Genomic DNA, 4587 nt, shown 5'->3' with positions numbered 1-4587 from the left:
TGTAAGGAATTCTTGGTTAAATCATTTGAAGTGGGAAAACTCATCCTAAATGTAGGCAACACCTTCCAGTGGCAACCCAGATAAAGGGAGACAGAAGGAAGAAACTTACCTCTTTGTCTGCCTTCACATCTGAAGGAGAGTTCACCTACCCTGTTGCTGCCTCTCTTGTGTTCTTTGCTGGTATGACAACCAACCTCTTCAAGTCTCCCACTTAGACTGAAGCCCACAACCTTCCCAGGAGTCCTCTGGCCTTTATTGCCAGGCTGGGCTGTTGAGACATCCAGCCTGTGGGTTGAGCATTTCCTGTACTCTTGACCTCTGTGGTGTAAGAGCCGTTGTTGGGCTCCCAGATGATACTGTGTAAGCCACTCCGATAAATTCCCCTTGATACATGTTAATTCTATTACTTCTGTTCCTCTATGGAACTTTGCCTAAATATATTTGCCAACCATTTCTTTGACCAAAGGTTCCTCACTTTTGGAGGAGGATCATCTTTGTGGGAAGCTAGATTTCACCTCAATTTCAAGGATGGATCATATTAACTCAGGCTAAACTTTCTGCTCCTTTGATCAAAATGATTAGGTCAACAGTTGTACATGGGAACAGTGTAATCCAGGATTATAAATACCTTGAATGGTGGGTGTGAACTGAAGTTTCTAGAAGAGAAAAATGAGAGGGGAGGGAGTAAGGAAGGCAGAAGGAGAGGGGGGAGAAGAGGGAGAGAGAGAGTGGGGGTAGAGAGAAAAGCTGTACTCATGATAGAGTCTACAATGTCCTGTTCTTATACTTTGAGATCCAAAGTTGCAGGGCAGAGCTAAATTATCATATGCTACTTCAGTTCCCTTGAAAACTCTCCACTGCCCACCCCCATGTATGACCTAACATCTTGGGACTATATGAACACTTAGTAGGCCAGATTTCACTGATTAAATGCTCAGAATGTCATTAGATGACATCTGAATCTACTGCAGAGATTTCCCCCACCTTGTTGAAACCCACCTGCCTGCTGACCCCACCAACACATTTGGTATGCACTTTGGCTTATGTCTTTCTTAGTTATGAAACTAGTAAACTATCATGCAAACACTTCTACAACAATGCATGGTATTTGAGGAAAACCAAATCTGAGTTCTTGGGCCATGATCACCATATTTGGCTCCAGAATTAATTCTCTTTTATTCCCATTAAGGTGAGGATTGTGCTTTTACACTGACATACAATTAAAGCTTCCTGCTCATTTGGATGGGACAGGGTTTTATTTCTTTTAATATATGTAATTCATGATTATTAAGTCCGATTTTGAATGGTGAGTGTGAAATGAGGTTTCCAGAGAGAAAAGTGAGAGGGACACACACACACACACACACACACACACACACACACACACACACAGAGAGAGAGAGAGAGAGAGAGAGAGAGAGAGAGAGAGAGAGAGAGAGAGAGAGATTTCAGACTTGTCTGTGGTACTTATTTTGATTACTAGTCTGCATAAAGAAATGGTATGCACCATGAAAGCAGACTAGTATGTCTCCTCTGCTTCCTTTTTGCCTTCACCACCACTCTGGCAATGAAAGACAGAAAGGCTCTCCCCTCATCCTGAACACAGGAACGGAGATTGTGTGAATGAGAGCACAGCCAAAATGCACACAAATTAAAAATAAGCTTTTGTGTATGTAATGCTAATGCTACACAAAAACTGTTGATCTGTTGTTTCCCAGCATAATAACCCAAGTGGTAAGGTCTGGATGTGGCGCTGGCCCTGTTACAGCTGGTCTTGCTCTACAAAGCCTGTGGAATGAAAAACTGATGTAATAAAGAAACAAAGTCAGGAAAGGCACATGGAATGCTTGTGATGTGAGGTCACACAATCTTGGCTTATGGCTGCGACTGTTTTTCTTTAAGCTAATACATTTGCTGGGTTGCTCAAACCAATTGGCTCGGTTTTCTGCTACCAAGGCATACTGATTCCTTTAGGTCTCACACTTCTTTACTTCTCTTCCAAAAAAGACAACCGAATTAGCCTTGAGACCAGCTGGAGCACTAGGTAGATCAGGGTTGACAAAGGAGGGAAGCCACTTGACAGGCAAATTTAGCACACAGTAGGTAGATGTTAGACAAGAACTTTGTGGGGACACTGTATTAGTAGCAAGACTTAGATTATTTCTTAAAGGAGACAGGAAGAATGTATACTTTTCAAAACAATGCTAAGTTAAATCCTTAGCCAGGAGACAAGTGCTAATTAAGACTGATTTTAGAGTCCATCTCACCCCATCAGAATGACTGTTATCAATAAAACAAACAACTAACACCAGTGAAGATGTGGGGGAAGAGGAGCCCTTAAACTCTGCTGTCAGGAGTTGGAACTTGTACAGCCTCTGTGGGTATCAGTATGGAGTTCCCAAAAATCTATAAGTAGGACTGCCATAGGACCCAGCTGTCCACTGGTGTAATCAGAAGGACTCTAAGTCAGCACACCATGGAGGCACTTGCATGTGTATGTTTATACCTGCACTAGTCACACGAGCCAGGAAGTGGGGCCAGCCTCAGTCTCCATCCACAGATGAATGGGTAAAGAAAATACACACTAGAGTTTTGTGTGTCCATAAAGAAAAATGAAGTCATGACTTTTCAGGGGCTAGAAACCATTGTGTTAAACAAAATAAGTCAGACTCAGAAAGACAACCCAGGTTTTCCCTCATATGTGGAAGTGTGTACGTGTGTGTGCATGCTTATGTGCATGGGTGCATGCATGCATGTGTGTGTGTGTGTGTGTGTGTGTGTGTGTGTGTGTGAGAGAGAGAGAGAGAGAGAGAGAGAGAGAGAGAGAGAGAGAGAGAGAGAGAGAGAGAAAGAAAGAGAGAGAGATGAAACTAGAAAGGAGATTGTGAGGGGGAGAAAGATCTTAAGGGATAGGAGTAGACTATTACTGGCTACATGTACAAGCAGAGGCCTATCTGTGAGAAGAAAGAGAATCAACCCGAGTGGCCAGGAGTGTGGGAGAAGGCAGTGAAAAGGCAGGTGAATTAGAATGAAGCACATGGACACATATGTATGAAAATGTCATAATGAGACATATTGCCTTACACGCTCTGCTGGTTTGAAAGAAAATGGCGGAAGTGGCACTAGCAGGAGGTGTGGCCTTGTTAGAGGAAGTGTGTCACTGTGAGAGTGGGCTTTGCATTCTCCTATGCTCAAGCTACTCCCTGACTTCCTGTTTCCTGCAAGATGTAGGTCTCAGCTACTTCTCCAGCACCGTGTCTTCCTGCACACCACCATGCTTCCCACCATGATGATAACAGACTGAACCTCTGAAACTGTAAGCTGCCATCTCAATTAAATGTTTTCATTTATAAGAGTTGCTGTGGTCATTGGTGTCTCTTTACAGCAATAGGATTCCTAGCTAAAGTATATGCTAAGTTTAAAAAACTAATTTATAAAACCACCCTTGATTGAAAACATGAACAAAGCTGTGCAAGGAGAAAGGTTGGAGGGAAGGAGTGTGGGGTCATAGAGTGATGGACTGATAGATCCTTACAACCCTGTGGAGGCTCTAAAAGTTTATTGTAATACAAGCTGACCAGGCACTGTATTTCTCCTCCATTATAAAAAAATGAAAATGAAAATATCTATGACAAGCCTGGCGGTGGTGGTGCACACCTTTAATCCCAGCACTCAGGAGGCAGTGGCAGGTGGATCTCGGTGAGTTTGAGGCCAGCCTGGTCTACAGAGTGAGTTCCAGGAAAGGTGCAAAGCTACACAGAGAAACCCTGTCTCGAAAAAAAAAAAGAAAGAAAGAAAGAAAATATCTATGACAAATAAATTCCAATAAAACCATGTACCCTCTTTCTAAATGATATATCTCATCTACAACTGAAGCAGAACATGAGCTGCTACCCTCAGCAGGTGTTGCTGTCTTCTGCTTCTGCCCCAGCAGAGCACCATCCCATCCACCTCTCCACAAGACAGATTTGAGTCCCAATTGAGCCTCATCAAGATCAATTCTCTTGTTCCAGGAAAAGCTGTTACGGGGGTCAGAACACTTTCACTCTCTGACACTGTCACCCATTTATGAGAATAATTTTCTGTCTACCTTCAAAAAGAGGATGAGCCTTGAAAGTGGCTAACCTTCCCGGGGGAGGGATGAGAGTGAGGACAGGACTGGAAGAACACGTCAGTCAAACGGCGCTCACACACACTCAGAATGTAGGAATGTCAAATAGCCTGTCTCAAAGCTTGCGTTTCAGTTTTCATTCATCTTATTTATTTTTAAACACGGTGGACAGAGACTATTCCTGCCTGATTAAATGTACAGTACAGAATGCTGTAACATGTCCTTCCACTGGCCCCTCACCAACATCCTTTCCTTTTGTCATCAAGAGGTAACCATCTGATCAGGAAGTAGCCTTTCAGCAGGTTTTGCATAATCTAGTGTATCCCCCTGCATGCTGTTGCTGGTCCCCCTTTCTTACACAAAGTGTGACATGCTGTGGACTGTTCTGCATTTTCTACTTTGACTTACTGGCATCCCTCAAGGCATCTTTCTTTGCCAGTATTCCGGGAGTATTGCCATCTCCCTCCAGTGGCTTA

This window comes from Peromyscus californicus, unplaced genomic scaffold (genome assembly GCF_007827085.1).
Source record: "Peromyscus californicus insignis strain IS unplaced genomic scaffold, ASM782708v3 Scaffold_7__1_contigs__length_154581171, whole genome shotgun sequence".
In the NCBI taxonomy this organism is placed as follows: domain Eukaryota; kingdom Metazoa; phylum Chordata; class Mammalia; order Rodentia; family Cricetidae; genus Peromyscus; species Peromyscus californicus.
This window is presented reverse-complemented; position numbering follows the sequence as displayed.